Here is a 24,928-nt window from a genome sequence, read left to right on the forward strand (position 1 = left end):
CATCCCATCGCATCTATCCACATCTATCCTCATCACATCTCATCCATTCTCATCTACCCATATCCACATCACATAACATCACATCACATCACATCATATCTATTCACATCGCATCTCATCCATTCACATCTATCCCAATTCACATCACATCACATCACATCACATCCATTCACATCTATTTACGTCACATTGCATTCACATCCATTCACATCCATTCACATCTCATCGCATTTATTCACATCCATCACATTCATTGCATTCCCATCCCATTACATACATTCTATCCACATTACATCACAGCCATATCCATCCATATCTCATCACATCCATACACATTCTATCTCATTCATCCACATCCATCCAGTCATCCACATACATGTCTATCCACATCCATCCATACATTCACATTCACATCCACATATATTCACATCACATCACATTTCATCCACATCTCATCACATTCACATCCACGTCCCTTTACACCACATCACATCTCATCCACATCCACATCCATTTACATCACATCACATCCTTTCACATCCTCATCCACATCCTCATCCACATCCACATCCATTTACATCACATCACATCCTTTCACATCCACATACACACTCATTTACATCACATCATATCCTTTCACATCCACATCCATTTACATCACATCACATCCACATCCATATCCACATCCATTTACATCACATCACATCCTGTCACATCCACATCCACATCCACATCCATATTCATTTACATCACATCACATCACATCCTATCACATCCATATCCACATTCATTTACATCACATCACATCTTATCACATCCACATCCACATTCATTTACATCACATCCTTTCACAAATTCTCACATCTCATTCTCATCTCTTCATTCATATCCACATCCATTTATATCACATCCTTTCACATATCCTCACATCTCATTGTCATCTCTTCATTCACATCCACATTCATTTATATCATATCCTTTCACATATCGTCACATCTCATTCTCATCTCTTCTTTCACATCCACATCCATTTCACATTTAATAACATTTTCTATTTTTGAAACCGATGAGACTTTCTAATATTTCTGCCAATTGCTTGCCCTAGGTAAAGGTTCTTTTTCTCAACCGATATTTTCTAGTATTCTTTCTTAATTTTCTCAAGTGAAATATATTCAATAATCTTCTTTTTGAGTAAAAGATTCATGGGATTTACAAAAATCAATTCTACCCATATTTTTCAATAATGCTCAAAATTCCACTTTTGATAAATACTCATAATTTGAATTATGCTAAAAGTTACTCTTTTTCCCATTTAATTTCTTGGATCTCAAATATCATGGAAATTCCTCTTTTTACATTTAATTGATTGAATTCTAAATGTCATGGGAATTCCTCTTTTATCATCAAATAACTTTATCTAAAATTCCTCTTTTCTTTCAAAAAAAATATCCATTAATTCAATATGCCAAGAATTCCACTTCTACTATTGAAATGATTGAATTCCAAATGTCATGGGAATTCCTCTTTTATGATTTAAATATTTCTCATGCATAAAATAAGTTTATCTAAAATTTCTCTTTGAATTTTAATCAAATATCCATTATTTCAATATGCTAAGAGTTCCACTTTTCCCATTTAAATGATTGAATTCTAAATGTCATGGGAATTCCTCTTTTATCATTTAAATATTTCTTATGCATAAAATAAATTTATCTAAAATTTCTCTTTGAATTTTAATAAAAATATGCATTAATTTAATATGCTAAGAATTCCACTTTTCCCATTTAAATGATTGAATTTCAAATGTCATGGGAATTCCTCTTTTATCATTTCAATATTTCTTATACAAAAAAAAAATATCAAAAATTTCTCTTTGAATTTTAATAAAAATATCCATTAATTCAATATGCTAAGAATTCCACTTTTTCCATTTAAATGATTGAATTCCAAATGTCATGGGAATTTCTCTTTTATCATTTAAATAAAATTTTCATAATTTTCTCTTTTCCTAATTATTTAATTATGCATAAACCTTAAAAATTAGTTTTCCATTGAAAGTGATGAAATCATTCTTTTAGCATAGGATGACCAATCCTAGAATATGGTATGAAGTCCTCTTTTCACGTTATGCATAAGAATGAATTATGTATCTATTTCTTTAAAATTTTACCATAGCTCCGCTGCTATTATTGGATAATTTTTAATATTTTTGAAATGAATAAACTTAGTAATACAATTATGATAGTATAACTATCTTCTAAACTTAAATCTAATTTATGGATTTAAATCATAAGATTGTCATATTTTTAGAAGCATAAAAGTATAAAAAGCCACTTTCTTAATCTCTAGCTTCACAAGCGTAGAGATTGATTTGTGAATTGAGAATTTATCAATGAGAAGCATCATTTGAATAGAGAATTGGTCATAGGAATGACCATTCTTTTGGGGAGAGAGAGATAAACATAAAAAGCATCTTAATTAAGCATAAATGTAAACTTTTCTTAATTATTCATTACAACTCTTAAGAAAGGCTTGATTTGCATTATAAACACTTAATTTAGAAACTTCTCAAGCTTAGAGGGGTTGAGAAATGAAAACATTGAGAATAGTAGAGAAAAACCATGAAATTACACCTTACCTCTTGATTTTGCTTGCTTCTCTATCTTAGAAGAAGCCCCCAACCAATCAATTGGTTAGTGTGTCGAGAGGAAAGCTCCAAGGATGCTTGAAGAGAAAGAGAAGCTCTAACCTCTCCAAAACGTAGAGGACTTTTAAGGGATAATAGAAAATATCATTATTTAATGTAATACTCGCATGGTATAGTTCACAGATTTTTTTACAAAAGACTAAGGATCTATTTATAGGTGAGGGAGGCCTCTAACCAAGTCCAACTAGGTTCTAGAATTTTTTAGGTTTAGTTTTGCTGAATTTGGACAAGATTTGGACCTAGTTTGGCTCCCCTTTGAATTGGTTTGTTGATCCTGGAGAGAGGAGAGATAAAAATATCACAATTTTTTTGAATTAAAAACTCATCCACATGTCTGAAATAGGCGCCTACCTCAAAGTCTCCCCCCTCCTTACCAAGGTGTCAAAAATGTATCATTATTCTAAAATATCTTATTTTTTTTAGTAATATCTCATAGTTTTTAACTAATAAACCTTGTACTCACTCAACTCTTCATCTTATGTGAGCATTTACTCATTTTTGGGTATTTTCTTTTATTCATTGGATTTATCTCATCCCAACACTTGGATTAATCCTATTGGTCCATAGGAACCTTACTTAGACCATAATCCAAAATTTTCAGAAAATCTTGACCCTTAGGCTAAGGTTCTTTATACATATTTTTAATTAATTCCAAATGCACATTGGAAAGTTCTTTCTCAAATTTTGTTTTAAGGGAAATCATTTTAGACAGTAGGAGGATTTTTATATCCAAAGATATCTCAATTTTGGATTATCTCTCCTAGACATTTTCTCTCTCTAGGCCAAAACAGGGTAAAACAAAATCTTTCTTTTATTTCAGAGAGGGAAATAATTACAAGAACAGAAGGGGAGGTTCTTACACCTTTACACCTCAAAAGCTGGAGGGAGGAATCTTACATCCTACCCACTTAAAAAACGCGGGATGTCCTCATCTCACTGGTGGAGTATAATCTCTTTCGTCTTCTTCTTCTTCTTCTTCTTCTTCTTCAATCACTTGTAGCATTACTACCTTGGAAGTGGACGGTCGATTCGTAAACATCTCTCTTTGACTTCCCTTATTCTGAGGCGGAGGTCTTGCATTACTTTGGATGAAATTGAGGGTTGGTTAGAGGGTCTACCTTTGGGATTTCCTTGATTTTGGGGCGGAAAGGAACCTGATTACTCTGGAAGGAAGGAGCTAGAGTCTGAAATCTCGATCCCTGTTTTCCCCGCCCTAAAAAACTTGATCCAAAAAGAGTCATTCAGGAACTTTCCATATCCTGAGCTTGACTTTGTTGTCTCTTAGGCGGTGGAAGGTTGGAATCACCTTCAGGAGCTAGAAATCTTTTGAAAGATGATGGTGCTGGCTTCGCGGGACCTTGACATCAAAGGCCTTGGTGAAATCCTTCGCCATCCGCACTGCTTCGGCCATAGAAACTGGTTTGGCATTCTTCACTAGGATATTCAAAGGTTCGTTCAGTCCCCAAATAATGAACCTGGCCATCAGCTGTTCTTCGTCCCAGTGGTGGCGAGTATTTGAGGAGGAGAGCGAACGCTTGGTGATACACTTCAATAGTTCTGTTCCAGTGGGTTAACTCTAAGATTTCGTTCATCTTGGTTTCCAAAAAGCCGGGAGGATAGAATCTCTTCCTTAGGTAAATTTTGAGATCATTTCATGTCTGGGTGTTCCGATCCAAACGGTTTGTCTCGCAGTGGTTTCTCCATGCCACTCTCGCTGTTTCTACTATCTTTAGCCTTGCAAGATCCATTTTACTTTTCTCATTTTACTCTGTGACATCGAAGTATTCTTCCATTTCTTCGATCTGGAACTTCTCCACAGCCTCGCCAAAGTTTTCCCCTTCACCCTTGAAAGGTCCGGGTTGCGATCTATGAAGAGTTTTACGAACATCCAAGTCGAGTTCTTCCTCAGCGAGTTGGGGATTATCGTTCATTTCACGAGGACCTCGATCCATGATCCTATCAATACGAAAATTCTTGTTAAGTCCCTTTTTTTATAATTCAAATCTGACTTTAGATCCAACTGATCATGGGGTTCTTTAGATTGGTTATCCCCCCCATAGAATAATGGGATAACGATCCCTTCTAACAGAAGAACATACAGAATTCATTATCAGAGAATAATTCATTCATATTCTTAACACAGTAATGGTCTATCAGACCAAAAATTCCATCTGATCGTTCCTCCACGGGAATTTAAGTTATATAGGTTTTTAATTTGTCATCCCTTAATTAGATCCAGTGGGTCAAGGATCAAATAACAGCAATCTATCAGCACAATCCACTAATCTCATAGTGATTTACTGAAGTCACAATCGTCATTCTAGTTACTATCATCATTCACTGGGATTCGTCCCACTCATCCTCATTGTGGCTTTGTTCATCTTATATTCTTTCAACTAGAATTCAGGAATCATTATCTTTCAATCATCAGAATCCAAATCAACTCATCAATTCTCAACCAGAATTCTAAAATCATATCAATCAGCATTCGAATTCATCATCTGGATAGCATTTTTGCTTATAATTTCAAGGTCTTAGATTTACTCGTATATATTGTCAGTAAAGAGCTACAGTTATATCCACGGTATATACGGATAGTCACGGTCCTTAGAATTATAAGGTAAATACCATCATATCTAGGCCTCAAGCAAGTCAGGGATTCCATACAATTGTGGTACTTCCATCTGAAGACCCAATTACCAATTTATAAATTTTTATTCTGAATATCAATTTGTATGAATTTCATCATACAATTACAATCTTTTACTCGTACTTCCTAAATTTTTGACATTTCTTGCTTCTCGGTTGATCCACTTCAGCCAATTTGCTCTAATACCAGCTAAAAGATCCTTGCCCCCTGTGCGCAACGACCGAATTTGGGGATGCTAGCAACGGAAGTAGCACTTTTTGCACAGGGCAGAGCCTCTCACTTGGGGCCTCGCCCCCACGGATATCCGGACAAGAGACTAATCCCTCGGTTCTTCCAAACCCAACCTCGGAAAAACTTTCCTCACCTAGAAAGCACAGGCGATTCCTCTAGGATATTTTTATTCTACCGTAGTAAAGAGCATTCACTAACCAAACTGATCTGACTGAATGCGTAAGTCACATGGTCAGATCTAGGAAAAGACTTCCACTTGGATCATAGAGACCAACACTTTTTTCCTCATCAAGAGGCATAGCCCGTTGATTCTTTTCCTTAGAACAAAGACTATCTGGGATTTAATTTATCTATCGTACCATAACAGAATTGAGTCTCATTTTAGGGATTTATCAGTCCAGCCCAGTCCCATGGATTAGCCAACCGCCCAACCATTGTAGTGATAGGATCCATTTAGGAATTTGGTTATAATTTGTCCCGAGTATCAGGGAAAAGAGTTCCTAGCCGGCACTTCTAGCAAAGTTGAAGATACTCACACCACTTATGTAAGATCCCTGTTCCCACCGAGCAACGGATTCGGGGTACTGGCAGCGGAAGTAGTGCTTCTCGCGCAGGACAGGGGTCCCACACTCGGGGCCTCGCCCACGGATATCCGGATAAGAGACTAATCCGTCGGTTGTTCCAAAACCGAACCCGGAAAAACTTCCTCTACCGGAAAGCACGGGCGATTCCACCAGGATAACTTTTTACTCTAACATAGTCAAGATCATTTCTGATCGAGATGATCCGATTACATCTATAAGATACTTAGTCAGTTCAAGGAAGAAACTTGCACTTGGATCATTGGGATCAACGCTTTTTTCCCCATTCAAGAGGCACAGCCGTTGATTCCTATCCATAGAACAGTTTCTGTCCGGGATTTATTTTTTTTTTCTATCGTAAAAACAAAAGTTTGAGTCTCGATTTACGAATCCATCAGTCCAGCCTAACCCCATCCAATCCCATGGGTTAGCCAACCGCCCAACCACTGTAGTGATGGGATCCAATTAAAAATTTGGTTAGGTTTTGTCCCGGGTACCAAGGAAAAGAGTTCCAAGGCCCCCTAGCCGGATGTTCATGCAAAATAAAACTAGTCACACCACTCACACACCCAATATGAAATTGCCTTTTTTCAACCAGATTCAACCAGTTTAAAACAATCCTTTAATAAAACCATAGTATCATTGATCACCATCTTCCAATTTATCCAATTGATTCTTAATTTCCCATCATTCCTTCATCAGGGTATCTATGGCATCATTGGCAACTAGAACGCTCAGGAGCCGTTTCGATAGTTCCTAGCCCATAATACTTGGCAATATAATCACTTAACATGATGGACTCTCGTTGAAGATCAGCAAGATCAACCAACAGATCCATATAAGGAGCCATGGACTCATCCATTGAAGACCAGCAAGGTCAATCAACCAGATCCATGCTCGATTTCAGAAAACAACTCCAACTCTGTTCCAATATCTTCCTCGACGCACGCGTGGGTATCCTAGGCAACCCAGAGCCCGAGCACCGTATGGTCAGCACCCTCTAGGATCCTTCGCAGGTAACCTAGCGCTTCACGCATAGGCCGCTTCCTTGGCCCCTCATCCACCGTACCGGAAGCTCACCATTTTAATCGCACCGAGGCTGGTCAAGACCTCGGCCGACCTTGCTACGCGAGACGTCCTTCATTGACTCCCCGTCAGCAGTTGCAACTTCCTCATCACGACCTTAATCACAAGACGGTCAAAATGCTCCCCCCAGCATTCTTGACATAAAACAATCATTTACAGACAGCATTTACAAACAGCATTTACAAACAGTTTACGATACAATTTCTATTTTAACTATCATTTTTCCACATTATCCCTCCTCAATCTACATTACTTATTCCATATTCCATTTATATGTATACTCATCCCATCACATCATTTCCATCTCATCACTTCAGATTCCCCCACATCACAATCGTATATTCACATCCATACATCCACAACTATATGCGTACATTCACATCTACATGCGTACATCTACATCCCTATGCATACATCCACATCCACATTCACATTCACCTCCATACATCTACATCTACATGCATACATCCACTCCACATTCACATCCACATCTATACATCTACATCTACATGCATACATCCACCTCTACATCCACATCTACGTCTATACACCTACATCTACATGCATACATCTCCATCCACATCCACATCTACATCTATACATCTACATCTACATGTATACATATACATCTCCATTCACAACTACATCTACATGCATACATCCATATCTCCATTCCCATTTACATCTATACATCTACATCTACATGCATCCATCCACCTCCACATCCACATCTACATCTATACATCTACATCTACATGTATACATCCACATCTCCATTCACATCTACATCTATACCTCTACATCTACATGCATCCATCCACATCTCCATTTACATCCTCATCTACACATCTATTTCTACATGCATACATCCACGTCCCATGCATACATCCACCTCCACATTCACACTCACATTCATACATCTACATCTACATGCAACATCCACATCTCCATGCATAATAAAATTCTTTTAATTAATCTAGGATGATAGTTCCTAGAATATGGTAGGAATTCCTCTTTTTATACTTTGAATGAATTTATTTTATGCGTAATTTCTATAAAAATTTTGCCATAGCTCCGCTACTATGACTGATAAATCTCAATTTTTTTTTCTAAGGGATAAAGCTCATTATTAAAGAAATAATTAGAATGGTCTCTAATTGGATCATCAATCCATAATGGTTTCTAATTGGATCATTAAGAAAACAATTAGAATGGTCTCTAATTGGATCATCAATCCATAATAGTCTCTAATTGGATCATTAAGAAAACAATTAGAATGGTCTCTAATTGGGTCATCAATCCATAATGGATTGAATCATCAATGTGCATAAACTAAAAGCATAGCAAAAAGTCATTAATTTGGCCTCAAGCATAGCTTAATCTTGGATTAAGGAAAGGCTTTATGAAAAGCTTCATTTGGATTGAGAATGGTTCATGAGTATGACCATTTCTTGAGTGAGAGAGAGAAATTACATAAAAACCATTAGAATTTAAACATAAATGGAAATTAACTTCTATAGCATTTATTAAATTATGTAACTCTTCACTACTATTCACCAATTAACTTCAATAGCATTTAAAAAACCATACCAATTAAACTTCTCAAGCTTGAGAGGGGTTGAGAAGAGAGAATCATTGAGAAATTATAGAAAGATCAAAATTCAATATACTTACCTTATAATTTGCTTGATTCTTTATTCACGGTAGAGGCCCCCAACCAATCAATTGGTTTAGTATGTTGATGGAGCCACCAATGGGGATTGAAGAAAGAGAGAAGTATCAAAAACTAGTGAATTATTAAAGAATTCACAACTCTTGGCTTAGGTAGAGTAGAGTAACAATGCATAAGACACTCTATATTTTGGCTTAGGTGGAGTAGAGTAACAAGCATAAGACTCTATCTAATTTGGCTTAGGTGGAGTAGAGTAACAAAGCATAAGACATTATATTTTTTTCAACAAGGGGAGGCTTCTATTTATAGGAAAATTTGAGCTCCTAACCAAACAAACTGATTCTAGAATTTTTCAAGTCAGTTTGGTTGAATTTGGACTAGATTTGGACCTAGTTTGGTTACTTTTTGATTCGGTTTGGTTCCATTTTGATTTGGTTTGGTTCAAGAGAGATGAGAGATAAAAATATCACATTATTTTTGAGTTTAAAACTCATTCAAGCATGTGAAATATGTACCTCCTTTAAAGAATTCCCCTTCCTTACATATGTGTCAAAATTTTATTGCTCATAGTTTTTTACTAATAAACTTTGTACATTTTCAACTCTTCATCTTATGTGAAATATGCACCTCCTTTAAAGAACTCCTCTTCCTTACATATGTGTCATAGTTTTTTTACTAATAAACCTTGTACATTTTCAACTCTTCATCTTATGTGAAATATGCACCTCCTTTAAAGAACTCCCCTTCCTTACATATGTGTTTATTTACTAATAAACCTTGTACATTTTCAACTCTTCATCTTATGTGAAATATGCACCTCCTTTAAAGAACTCCCCCTTCCTTACATAGGTGTCATAATGGAATCATTTTAATATTGCTTATAGTTTTTTACTAATAAACCTTGTACATTTTCAACTCTTCATCTTATGTGAGCATTTAAGGGACTCCCCTTCCTTACATATGTGTCATAATAAAATCATTATACCCAAAATATCTCATATTTTTAATATTGCTCATAGTTTTTTACTAATAAACCTTGTACATTTTCAACTCTTCACTCATGTGAGCATTTACTCATTTTTGGGTATTTTCTTTTTACAATTTGAATTTATCTCCTCCCTACACATGGATTGATACTATTGGCCCATAGGAACCTTAATTGGACCATAGTCTAAAGATTTATGAAAATCTAGACCCTTAGGCTAAGGTTCTTTATACCTATTTCCAATTAATTCCAATTGCACATTGGAAAATTCTTTTTAAATTTCTGTTTTAGGGGAACTCATCTGAATTATAAGAGATATTTTTCTATCGAGAAATATTCAAAATTTGAATATTCTCTCTCTAGAATATTTTCTCTCTCTAGGTTAAAACAGTTACAAACAAGATCTCTTATATTTTAGAAAAGGAATTGATTACAGGAGAATATACTAGACATCAAAAAGGGGGTTGGGAGAGGAATCTTACAACTTACACACCCAATATGAAATTGCCTTTTTCACAGATTCAACAATCTAGGTTGAATTCCAATTTCCAATCATTCCTTCATTAGTGTACCTATGGCATCATTGGCAAACCAGAACGCTCACCACCTATCCACTCATCAGGGGCCTTTTCAATAGTTCCTAGCTCATAGTACCTGGAAATATCCAGATGAACTCTCCGTTGAAGATCAGCAAGATCAACCAACAGATCCATATAAAAGAGCCATGGACTCATCCGTTGAGGACCAACAAGGTCAATCAACCAGATCCATGCCCGAGTTCAGAAAACAACTCTGACACCTTGTTCCATTTTCTTCCTCGATGCACACGTGGGTATCTTCGACGACCCAGAGCCCGAGCATCGTATGGCATTAGGGGAAGGTTGAGGTCTATAGGGGCCCTTTAAGCTGCCATATTATGATTTTAATGACTTTTTGTTAAAACTTTAAGTTTCTTTGACTTTAGATACCTTCTTGTCCTTCAAACAGCTAGAAGTTTGAATTTTAAAGTTTCCCGCCAAAATTGAATTTGAAATCGAGCGAGCAAAACTATATCATGTGATATATCTATGGAAAGAGCTTGACGAGTAGATTCCGGATCTATAATCTCCGATAAATTTTGAGCTCATATGTAAAAGTTATGGACGTCTGAAATTTCAAAACCTCCTCCCCCCACTTTTTGGAAATGAAAAGTACAAAAAAGCATCTTCTAGAGAATCTTTTGACCACCTTTAATCACCCAACATTTTTGTATACATGGCATCACACGATTGGCTCTTTTCCTTAATAACCTTTTAATCACATGGCATCTTAAAGGGCCCCTATAGACCTCAACCTTCCCCTAATGGTCAGTACCCTCTAAGATCCTTCGCAGGTCACCTAGCGCTTCACTCATAGGCGGCTTCCTTGGTCCCTCATCTACCATACCGGAAGCTCACCATTTAAATCGAACCGAGGCTAGTCAAGACCTCGACTGACCTTGCTACGCGAGATGTCCTCCATTGAATCTCCGTCAGCTGTTGTAACTTTATCACTTAGGTCTCCATGACCTTATTCACAAGTTGGTCAAAATGCTTCTCTAGCATTCTTGACATAAAACAGTCATTTAAAAATAGGTCATGATAAATACAGTTTCTAACAAACTCTTATCTTTTCACGTCATTTCCCGTTATTCCACATTCTTCTAAATCAATTCACTTTGCTTAATCCACATCCAATCATATGTATTCCCATTGTCCTTCATCCCTTCTCATCTAATCACATTATATTACATCCCATCACATCTATCAACATCTATCCTCATCACATCTATCAACATCCCATCACATCTATCAACATCTATCCTCATCACATCTCATCCATTCTCATCTACCCATATCCACATCACATAACATCACATCACATCTATTCACATTGCATCTTATGCATTCACATCTATCCCGATTCACATCACATCACATCACATCCATTCACATCTATTTACGTCACGTTGCATTCACATCCATTCACATCTCATCGCATCTATTCACATCCATCACATTCATTGCATTCCCATCCAATTACATACATTCTATCCACATTACATCACATCGATATCCATCCATATCTCATCACATCCATACACATTCTATCTCATTTATCCACATCCATCCAGTCATCCACATGCATGTCTATCCACATCCATCCATACATTCACATTCACATCCACATATATTCACATCACATCACATTTCATCCACATCTCATCACATTCACATCCACATCTCTTTACACCACATCATATCTCATCCACATCCACATCCATTTACATCACATCAAATCCTCTCACATCCACATCCACAATCATTTACATCACATCACATCCTTTCACATCCACATCCACATCCATTTACATCACATCATATCCTTTCACATCCACATCCACATGCACTTCCACATCAACATCCATTTACATCACATCACATCCTATCACATCCACATCCACATTTATTTCCTATCACATCCACATCCACATTCATTTACATCACATCACATCCTATCACATCCACATCCACATTCATTTACATCACATCACATCCTATCACATCCACATCCACATTCATTTACATCACATCCTTTCACAAATTCTCACATCTCATTCTCATCTCTTCATTCACATCCACATTCATTTATATCACATCCTTTCACATATCCTCACGTCTCATTCTCATCTCTTCTTTCACATCCACATCCATTTCACATTTAATAACATCACATCATATCCTTTCACATCCACATCCACATGCACTTCCACATCAACATCCATTTACATCACATCACATCCTATCACATCCACATCCACATTTATTTACATCACATCACATCCTATCACATCCACATCCACATTCATTTACATCACATCACATCCTATCACATCCACATCCACATCCACATTCATTTACATCACATCACATCCTATCACATCCACATCCACATTCATTTACATCACATCCTTTCACAAATTCTCACATCTCATTCTCATCTCTTCATTCACATCCACATTCATTTATATCACATCCTTTCACATATCCTCACGTCTCATTCTCATCTCTTCTTTCACATCCACATCCATTTCACATTTAATAACATTTTCTATTTTTGATACCGATGATACCGATGGGACTTTTCTTGGCCTAGGTAAAGGTTCTTTTTCTCAACAGATATTTTCATATTCTTTCTTAATTTTCTCAAGTGAAATATATTCAACATTCTTCTTTTTGAGTAAAAGATTCATGGGATTTACAAAAATCAATTCTACCCATATTTCCCAATAATGCTAAAAATTCCAAAATTCTGAGCACGATGGCCGATTGGAATAATTCTTGATTTGGTTGCCTTCCTATGGTTATATGCCTCCATCCTCTCAAAATTCTCTGCGTTTGAGACAACATCCAAGAAATCTTTGGACCTCGTTCCTTTTGTCATATATATAGTAAATCTTCTTTCAATCCCTCACTAAATTTATGAGTAAGAGCATCACCGGATACCTCCGGAGCATACTTGTGTAATCTCAGAAATTTCTCTTTATATTTATCCACGATAAAATGATGCCTTCTTTCTTCTACCTACTTGAAATTATAAAATTCCATTTTCTTTTCCATATAATAGTGATAATAGTGTGGAGAACAATACCCATCTTCTTTCCATATAATAGTGTGGAGAACTCTGGTTCATTGGGTTTTTCCCGAATTTGCACATGAGACTTCCACCATAACTTGGCGATTCAATGTCATCCGCTTCAATTTGCCCTCTCTTCCTGATTTCTGGTCCATCCTCGGCAGCGTTAGGAATCTGCACGAAGACACCATCAGCGCCCATATTCTGATTAGATGGACCTTCAGCTAGAGCTTTTCCTCTAATTTTTCTTAATTTCTGTTGCACTTTGCATGGACCAAATCTTCACCGCTCTGATACCCATGCAACGCCGTCACACTCTTGATCGTCTGTTACCCTCTTTTATCAAATATCAAATATCGTGATTATTACCCATGCAAAACTCCACGCTCTCCTTTAGCGATCAAGATGCAGTAGGTTTAAAAAAAAAAAACAATTATACAATTGTTTAAACATGAAATACGAACCAAGTCAACTAATCTGTATTAGATTGTTACAATCTCTCAGAGCACTCTGGACATGAAAAGCTCGATCCACCCGAGCCATCTCACTCTCACCCTCACTAGTTGCATGAAGGGTTTAACACTCACACTCACACTCACATTCACATTCACACTTACACTTGCACTCCCAATCACACTCCTCTTAAATCTTTAAAGCGGAATCTCCTTCTTGTAACCTTTTCCATGCATGTGATGCGCCTCATTTTTCTTTGCTTTACCTTCCATGCATACAAAAAATCACCTTTTCTTTCTCTTTCTTGAAAAAAAATAGGCATCAATTGTGTCCACCAGTGGGAATGATGCAAGGCTTATCTCAAAATATCTTATCCTTGGCTTTTCTCAAACCAAGGCTATTGAAAGATCAAATACAAGAGATACAGGGATGCAATTACCAATATTGTTTTACAGGATAGATCTTGCCTCACCACTGGACCTAAGATTGAATAGGAATGTAAAATACACTTTGAAAGAAGACTAAATGCCCCTTCGGATACCTCACATGTTAAAAAAATGCAGTAGATGCCTTGCTTTAGGTAGTGGAGACTTGTATTGATGCACAAATTGCTGTTAGACTAGATCAACCTTCTGAGGAAAATGAAATTTGGTATACACTGCAACATCTTGGGAACGAAAAACCCCTTGTATGGATGGATCATGTAAAGAGTTTACACTAGAATTCTAAGATGTTTTGAAAGCTATGATCATTGGCTTGATAAATGATATATGGTTACATCAATGGATGGATCCCAAGCTAAAGCAAGGGGTCATAAAATTGTTGCCAAAACAATTATTTTGTTCATCTTTTAACCATTCGAGGCCCATAACTGTGCTTGGCATAATGTATAAAATCTTGACAAAAGCAATAGCCTTCAGAATGAATCCCCTATTCAAGAAATATATTCACCAAAGCTAGTTAGGCTTTATGGGAGGCAGGGTCTAGATAACATATTGATTGTGCAATGGGGTATTGAACATGCTCAAAAGTTCAATTGTCTTCTACTACAATGTTTTTGGGGTAGTTAAAGTAGTAAGCCTCATGCTTTAGTTGGTTGGAATGCAATAACTGAACCCAAATACTAGGGTGGTCTTGGTATTCTGGACGTTCACATGCTAGCTAGCAGAGCCCCTTTCATGTATAAAATGCTTGACTCCTCTTTACTTTGATGTCATTGTTCATGGGATCTAATACAATAATCACAGCTTTATTTTCATGGTGTGCGGTCTATCTTTGGATAATTGGACTAAACTCTTCTCTAATGCTCCTCTAAAAATTGATTAAAATATCGCTCAAATGATGGAAGTTTTATTGTGCTAAGCTAATTTGGAATGGCAGAATCAGATATACTAGGAATTCATTGGCTAGTGAAAATGTATTTTGGTTTTAATTTTTAAAAAGCTTCCTGCTCTGATCTTAAAAAGCATAGTGAATATCTACATAAGAAAGGTGTGAATAATGTAGGAAAAATGGGGAATTTTGTTTCTTCTTTTACAGTCAAAAGAAATATCAGGTTGGACATGGCCTACAAAAACTCTTGGCATCTTCTTTGCACAATGGTCTTCAAATTATAGGTACCTCACAAACAAAGTCTTGTAGGAATATTTAAAGATTGGTCCTTGCCTCATTTTGATGTTAACTGGTGAGCTAGTTCAACAAAGCAATTTTATACTCTTAAAAAGTTAGGAGTTTTTGGATGTCAGATGTAATATAGCATGGCATATGCAAAACTCCAATGTATGGTGGGGTGTACAATTACTTAATCTCTTGTCATTACAAATTGGGCTTAAATTTAAGGTTTTCTTATGGAAACACCATATTAGAGAATTTGGGAATCTCCCAATTCCCATTTTTGAATACCAGGAAAGGGGGACATGGATAACATGTTTGTAAGTTTCTCAAAGCCCTATCATGTGACCTATCATTGGAAAGCGCTTGAAAAATGGGATCTAAAGAGCCATAAACCACTCATTTTGGATTAATGGTGTTCAAGTTATGGAAAATCCAAAGTTTTGACCACATGTCCCAAACTTGTGGGAAATTCCCATATTCCCCAATATGGTGTTTGGAGATTACTGATGATTACTACCCTTCAACAGAGACCACTCACATGTGGAAAATAAAGCAGATGTAAAATAGTAGCAAAGACATACAAGCATGCATTCTCATATTTCGCTAATGTCAAAGAATGGTGATTAAAATCTTATTTGATGCTTAACAAGATTTTCTTTGACATTTGGTACATTTAAGATGGCTTTAAAAGACTTGTAATAGATGATCAGAGTTTTGGCTTCTATGGTTCATTTGGTTGACTAGAAACAGAGCTGTGTTTCATCAACACATGAACACATAGCTTTTAGAGCTAGTCTTCCTTGGGTTGCAATAAAACATCTAGCTTCTGATGGATCATATGGTTATAGTTGATGAGGGTCTCAAAAGAGACTCTTCAACATAGTCCATATGATGTAAGATGTAATATTTGAAGTAATTTTAATTTTAATATAAAAAAATATTGCATTATAAGTAGCTCTAGCATGATGTGGGTACGTATCCCCGACTCAGAAACCATATCCGTAAATTTTCTCTCTTTCTAGTTGTTATAGAAATATTATCCATTCTTAGTTCAGTGACATTTGTAAATGCTTTTAAAAAATCAATATGTAACGTAATCTTGTCTATATACAAAATATTGATACATGTACACAATATATCCCATGTACGCTCATGTACGCTGATAGGAGTTTTTGTGGCAAGGAGGACATGACCAATGGAGATGCTCATCCCAACCCCAAGAGAATCATCACTACATGCAACCACCATCACACATAAGATTCCACATACAATGGAGTTGCAAGCCTGATTTAACTGTACATACTTCAATACCTTGCCAAAGTTCTCAGCAAGGCATAAAGTAATGAGGAATCCCTCATTCGCCAGATATACATGTGCAATGTCCATGGTCCCCTTGACTAATGGAGTGGATAATACATTCCAATCTAGGATCTGTTGTTTGAGATTCTCTATTTAAGAGGACCATGAAATTAGTTAATGAGTCAAACCAATTGCATTCGTTTATGAAGAGGTGTGTCAAAAAGGACAAACCTCAACTCTAATTTATATGTGATATATCATTAATTAAACAATCATGCAGATGTCTCTACAGTTTAAATCTGTAACTAAAAGTTTACGTCGTGACACTACATGGAACCCTTGGACCAACATAGAAGTGTGAAAATAGGTAAAAATGAGTCGAGCTACCTCCTTGCAGGGTGCACTGTGGTAGTGGTAAATAGATGTTTCATGTGCAGGACAATGCACATCTGACCTTGGACTCATGTGCAGTACAATGCACATCTAACCTCGGACGGCTGAGATGGATCTTTGACTCACTCATCCCGGACTGGGCTCACATGGTACTAGTTCACCATCCCAGGTCTTGCACCTTCTGTACAGAAATGTCTACGTGGCATCCAAGTGCGGGATGCATATGACATCCCCTTCTGCTTAACTTGATGGAAGCTGCATAGCCTCGAGATAATCCGTCAATAACGCCGGATAGTCTTTAAAAAATTCTTTGTCAAGCCATACCGCTTCATGAGTTCCTCGGTCCTGAAACTTCGTGAGGAACTGGTGTAGTCTTTGGCCTGAGGCATGCTTGAAACGGTGCAGAAGGATCTGTTCTAGAACCACTACTTCTGCTTCATCCACAATGTCTAGTTCCGCTTCGTCTTTGACCTTTGAAGGGGGTGGACCTGCATATGGCTTTAACCAACTGACATGAAATACATCGTGCATAGTCCAACTTGGAGGTAGCTTTAACTGCATAGACACCTCATTAATCTTTTTCCGGATGGGAAATGGTCTGAAGCTCCTGAAAGACAACTTTGGGCATCGCTTGCCCACCTGTTGCTTTAATCTTTGCTTCATAATCCGAAGATACACCCAATCTCCTTCCAAAAATGTCATATCCCTTCGGTCTTTATTGGCCTGTTAAGTGTAGGCCTCTGACTCTGTCACTCTGTTCGCCTCTGGTATACTGAAGACGAAGTCCTGGTTCACAACGACTGGAAAGGTCTTCCAAATGCTGTCTCATATGGAGTCTTTCCCAATAGCTGAAGAAGAAGAGTAATTCAAAACAGCTTGAACTAAAGGCAAAAACGATTCCCACTTACCTTGCTGATCGTGGACATAACACTTCAGCACATCAAAGGCCAACTGGTTGTTATATCTTTGTTTGGCCATCTGTCTGTGGGTGGAAAACGTGATGCTGGAGAGCGGGAATGCTCCTCCAGAGCCAAGATCTGCACTTTTTGCTCATCCAACTTGGCTGTCTATTCTACGAGAGTGCTCGCATCATCTGCTGCTAGAACATGTTTGTGACACTCAAGCGGGGTGCCCTAGCTGGGCTGCCTGGTGCACTCTAGTCCCATGGTTCTGGTTCTCTCTCGTCGCCGAAGCTCACCATAGCAAGAAAATGCAATTCCCTTTCGGAACGCAAGTCTGACCATCCACTATCTGTGTGGGAGACTTCCGGAGGCTTTCAGAGGCTAAAAACCAACCATCCTTCGAGGGACGGGAGTCACTCCGAAAGGGGTAGTCCACCAGTGTCTAAAAACCAACCACACGAGCGAGAAAAATTTTCAGGTTTTCTTGCTGAATCTTTGTCCTTGAATTAGGCTCTGATACCACTGCGGAAGCTTCGGAGAAGGATCGGTACTTCAAAACTTAGAAATCAACACTCTTTTCGTGATGGAAATTAACGCACAAATTGAAAGGAGATGTGCAAAAAATAGAGAGAGAAGGGGGAGATGGAGAGGACACAGTATTGGGTCTCAATTACCCTCTCTAGGGCCCCCACCACGGATGGTGTATCTGTTTTATTGGAATGATGTAAATCTGAAAACAAATATAAAAAACTTGACTTGGCTGGAAAATCTTTCCCTTGACCTGAATCCTTCACCCCTTTGCATTAGCAAGCCCTTGGCCGTCTTGGCCCCTTGGTTTACTTGAGCACTTGGTGAAAAATGAGATGAATAATGGGATTGTGGACCTCTACTATTTACACTACCCTTCAAGGGGAGTTGGCCAGCATAAGAGGAGGCGGCCAGCAGCATATTCCTACGACTGAGCAAAATCAGCATCATAAAATGCTTCAAAAATCCTAATAAATGCTACGTAAATTCCCTACCAAGCTGGGGAGGCTGGCGCTTGCTTCTAGAAGGCTGGGCATAGCCTTTGCCCACAAGCCATGGGCTGGGCAGCCTATATGGGCTGCCCCATACTTGCCCTACACAGCACTATGAAGGTTGTAACCTCCTAAAAATGGCCTTATTCTTGCCTTAGGGCTGTCCCTCAGCCCTTCCATGGCTATTGGGTCCAGCCTAGGGGATGGTTTCACACCATTCCCATGCCCATACTAAGCTCTGAGGTAGCCCTATGGGCTGGCTCCTTGTCCTAAACATACTCTACTCAGTGATCTGGCATCTCGTACCATACCTGATACACAGAACCACTGACATCATTCTAGAGCGAGACTCACAGTGCGGACTGGCACTGTTTCATGTGCAAGACAGTGCACATTGATCTGCCCTTGGACTCATGTGCAGGACAATGCACACATGACCTCGGATGGCTGAGATGAATCCCTGGCTGACTCGTCCCCCCAGACTGGGCTCACATGGGACTAGTTCACCATTCCAAGTCCTACACCTTCTGTACAAAAATGTCTACGTGGCATCCAAGTGCGGGATGCACGATGTGACATCCCCTTCTGCTTAACTTGACGGAAGGTGCATAGTCTCCAGATAATCCGTCAATAACGCCAGATAGTCTTCAAAAAATTCTCTGTCAAGCCATACCGCTTCATGAGTTCCTTGTTCCTAAAACTTTGTGAGGAGCTGGTGTAGTCTTTGGCCTGAGCCATGCTTGAGACGGTGCAGAAGGATCTGTTCTAGAACCATTACTTCTACTTCATCCACAATCTCTGGTTCCGCTTCGTCTTTGACCTCTGAAGGGGGTGGACCTGCATATGACTTTAACCAACTGACATGAAATACATCGTGCATAGTCCAACTTGGAGGTAGCTTTCACTGCATAGACACCTCATTATTAATCTTTTCCTGGATGGGAAATGGTCCAAAGCTCCTGAAAGACAACTTTGGGCATCGCTTGCCCACCTGCTTCAATCTTTGCTTCATAATCCGAAGATACACCCAATCTCTTGCCGAAAATGTCATATCCCTTCGGTCTTTATTGGCCTCTCGAGTGTAGGCCTCTTGTGCTTTAGCCAATCTGTCTTTTACTGACTCTAGGATCTCCTGGTAAGACTTTGTCACTCTATTCGCCTCCGGTACTGAAGACAGAGTCCTGGTTCACAACGACTGGAAAGGTCTTCCAAACGCTGCCTCATATATGGAGTCCTGCCAATAGCTGAAGAAAAAGAGCCATTCAAAACAGCTTGAACTAAAGGGAAAAATTATTCCCACTTACCTTGCTGATCGTGGACATAACACTTCAGCACATCAAAGGCCAACTCGTTGTTATATCTCTGTCTGGCGGCCATCTGTCTATGGTGGGTGGAAAACACGACGCTGGAGAGCGAGAACGCTCCTCCTGAGCCAAGATCCTAGCCTTCTGCTCATCCAACTTGGCTGTCTTTTTCGACGAGTGCTCGCATCATCTGCTGGAACATGTCTGTGACACTGAAGCCGGGTGCCCTAGCTGGGCTGCCTGGTGCACTCTGGTCCCATGGTTTTGGTTCTCTCTCGTCTCGCTGAAGCTCGCCATAGTAGGAAAATGCAATTCCTTTTCGGATCGTAATCCGACCATCCACTATCTGTGTGGGAGACTTCCGGAGGCTAAAAACCAACTGTCCTTCGAGGGACAGGAGTTACTCCGAAAGGGGTAGTCCACCGACGTCCAAAAACCAACCACACGAGTGAGAAATTTTTTTTGGTTTTCTTTGCTGAATCTTTGTCCTTGAATTAGGCTCTGATACCACTGTAGTATGTGGAAGCTTCGGAGAAGAATCGGTACTTCAAAACTCAGAAATCAGCACTCTTTTCTCATGATGAAAATTAACGCACAAACTGAAAGGAGATGTGGAAAAAATAGAGAGAGAAGGGGGAGATGGAGAGGACACAGTATTGGGTCCCAATTACCCTCTATAGGGCCCCCACCATGGATGGTGTATTTGCTTTATTAGAATGATGTAAATCTGAAAACAAATACAGAAAACTTGACCTTTCTGGCTGGAAAATCTTGCCCTTGACCTGAATCCTTCACCCCTTTGCGTTAGCAAGCCCTTGGCTATCTTGGCCCCTTGGTTTGCTAGAGCACTTGGTGAAAAATGAGATAAATGATGGGATTGTGGACCTCTACTATTTACACTACCGTCATCTCTAAGATTATCCGTCGTCTCTGAGCAAAATCAGCATAAAATGCTCCAAAAATCCTGATAAATGCTGCGTAAATTTCCTAGCAAGTTGGGGAGGCTGGCGCTTGCTTCTAGAAGGCTGGGCATAGCCTTTGCCCACAATCCATGGGCTGGGCAGCCTGTATGGGCTGCCCCATACTTGCCCTACAGCCCTATGAAGGCTGTAACCTCCTGAAAATGGCCTTATTCTTGCCTTAGGGTTGTCCCACAGCCCTTCCATGGCTGGTGGGTCCCAGCCTAGGCCTTACTAGCCCACATGGGGATGGTTTCACACCATTCCCATGCCCATACTAAGCTCCGGGGGTAGCCCTATGGGCTGGCCCCTTGTCCTAAACATACTCTACTCAGTGATCTGGCATCTGGTACCATACGTGATAAATAGAACCACTGACATCATTCTAGAGGGAGACTCACAATGCGGACTGGCACTGTTTCATGTGCAGGATAGTGCACATCTGACCTTGGACTCATGTGCAGGACAATGCACACCTATCCTCGGACGGCTGAGATGGATCCCTAGCTGACTCGTCCCGGAGTGGGCTCACATGGGACCAGTTCACCATCCCAGGTCATGCACCTTCTGTACAAAAATGTCTACGTGGCATCCAAGTGTGGGATGCATGTGACATCCCCTTCTGCTTAACTTGATGGAAGCTGCATAGCCTCTAGATAATCCGTCAATAACACCGGATAGTCTTCAAAAATTTCTCTGTCAAGCCATACCGCTTCATGAGTTCCTCGGTCCTGAAACTTCGTGGAGGAACTGGTGTAGTCTTCGGCCTAAGCAATGCTTGAAACGGTGGAGAAGGATCTATTCTGGAACCATTACTTTTGCTTCATCCACAATGTCTGGCCATCTATCTGTGGGTGGAAAATGCGACGCTGGAGAGCGGGAACGCTTCTCTAGAGCCAAGATCCGCGCCTTCTGCTCATCCAACTTGGCTGTCTGTTCTGCGAGTGCTCGCATCATCTACCCTTCAGGGCGAGTCGGCCCAGCATAAGAGCAGGCGGCCAACAGCATATTCCCACAATTGAGCAAAATCAGCATAAAATACTTTAAAAATCATAATAAATGCTGCGTAAATTCCCTAGCAAGTTGGGGAGGCTGGCGCTTGCTTCTAGAAGGCTTGGCATAGCCTTTGCCCACAATCCATGGGCTGGGCAGCCTGTATGAGCCTCCCCATACTTCCCCTACAGTCCTATGAAGGCTGTAACCTCCTAAAAATGGCCTTATTCTTGCCTTAGGGCTGTCCCACAGCCCCGGGGTAGCCCTATGGGCTGGCCCCTTGTCCTAAACATACTCTGCTCAGTGATCTGGCATCCGGTACCATACCTGATACACAGAACCACTGACATCATTCTAGAGGGAGACTCACAGTGTGGACTGGCACTGTTTCATGTGCTAGACAGTGCACATCTGACCTTGGACTCATGTGTAGGAGAATGCACACTTGACCTCGGATGGCTGAGATGGATCCCTGGCTGACTCGTCCAGACTGGTCATCCCGGACTGGGCTCACATGATGGGACCAGTTCACCATCCGAGGTCATCGTGCACCTTTTGTACAGAAATGTCTACGTGGCATCCAAGTGCAGGATGCACATGACATCCCCTTGTATAGAAACTTCGAGATGTGGACGCATCTTGCTTGGAGTTATTTAGTCAATGTTTCTGATTAAATAGATTGAGCTCTCCTCTTACAATGTATCTCTAGCCTGACATATAGTTGTTTTAAATATATAGATATGATGAGTGACCACACCCGTAAAGTGAAGCTGGAGATCATCACTTTGCTACGAGGCACTGGACTTTCTGGAGATACACTGTCAAAGGTCATGGCAGATTATGTGGAGATGGATGATGCGGGTTTAGATGACGCCATCAAGATTCTTGGGAGATTCAGTATGCCCGTACGACCTGGAGAGGGTACATCCTCCCAGCCACATGGAGGAGTGGAGACTTCTTCTCATGCACACACTACAGCGCATCGGTAAGCTTCTCGATTGATAAAATAGTAATGTCATCCTTTTTTTACATATAGAATTCTTAATATATATATCCTTTTGATGTCTTTGTTTTCTTAGGACTCCTATCTCAGGTACATCACATCACGAGAGTCAGTGGCTTACTCCTGATGTACCTCCTGGTACTCAGGTGACACCTGATTCACATGCTAGTGGCCGTTCGTCCCGTAGGTATATCTTTTATGGCGATTACGGATTAAATATCAAGTACTTTTTAAGAACTCACATCTCAATATATCGTATGTTTGTATTGCACATAGGCGTCAACGGGGCAGAGTAGCACACCACCAGTGCCCCCACCAGTGCCCCCACCAGTGCCGATGCGCACGTGCACTGGCACTTTGGGTGTCACATGCGACATCACGCCTGACGGGGGTATCCTTCAGGTCGGAGCCGGAATCGCCTTCAGACGTCGGATGAGAGACCTTTGCATGTCTTATCTACAGTGAGTTCATATACCATGGCAGTAAATATAAATATGAATTACAGTTTTTTATTTGAATTACACTGACTTTATTTTGCAATGCATCGATCAACTTGAGGATGACAAGAAATATGTCATCAACACATTGGGGAGAGACGGAGTTTGGGACAGGATGGAGTCGGAAGTGGTTGCTGAAGTAAATGTGGAAACTCATGAGTCATCGACACGACAATGCACGGTAAGTAGAGAGAGAGAGAAATGAAACAAAATGAAATGCTATATTTACGTCTTCAAAAGGCCAAAATGACCTATGAGACCAAAAAGTTACCACCAGAGAGCTCTGATACCAATGTCAGGTAGAACAGTGGTACTGATGATTTGCTGCTGTGTGGAACAAGGGTGAGATCATACATATCTGTGGTCTCTCAATCTGCGCTCATGAGGCAGCTGACAAGCATGGGGCCCATACTGCTGCCGCATACATCAAAGCTGGGGTGACCATACATCAAAGCTGGGGTGACCATAGTGTCATAGAGAGAGAGAGTAGAGCTGGAGCAGCAAATGGGCAGCGTGGGGGGTGCTGTGGCTAAGGGTACTGTAGGTACTCACTGAGAGTGCTGCTAGAACTACTGCCACATGAAATGCTAGAAGACTACTGGCTTCGATGGTCTACTGCTTGGCCAAGTCGATCCAGGGAACAATGCTTGATTGCGGGTACTGAAGGTTGAGATGCTGATACCAGGGTTGAAACGCGAGATAGAAGCCTTGGTAGAGGAGGGGAATCGAATCCCGATATGAACTTTCTTTCAGTGAACTTGAAGCTGAAATTACCCTGTACATAGCTAGAGCAAGAAAAACGAGTGTGAGGGGAATCGAACCCCGACACTAGCCACGAGACTCCCCACCACCCACCCTTGTTAGTAAGTTTTCAAAAGAATAAAAATCATGACTTTACAATGAATTATTTTGATTAAATCTTACCG

The 24,928-nt window shown here is 39.8% G+C and overlaps 1 pseudogene; it reads left to right on the forward strand.

Moving 5' to 3' along the window:
* Window positions 1-23,245: 23,245 nt before the first annotated feature.
* LOC147620847 (uncharacterized) lies at window positions 23,246-23,991 on the forward strand (annotated as a pseudogene).
* The last annotated feature ends 937 nt before the right edge of the window (window positions 23,992-24,928 follow it).

This window comes from Cibotium barometz, chromosome 31 (assembly GCF_041138505.1).
Source record: "Cibotium barometz isolate CiBa-2024 chromosome 31, ASM4113850v1, whole genome shotgun sequence".
NCBI classification, from domain to species: Eukaryota; Viridiplantae; Streptophyta; class Polypodiopsida; order Cyatheales; family Cibotiaceae; genus Cibotium; species Cibotium barometz.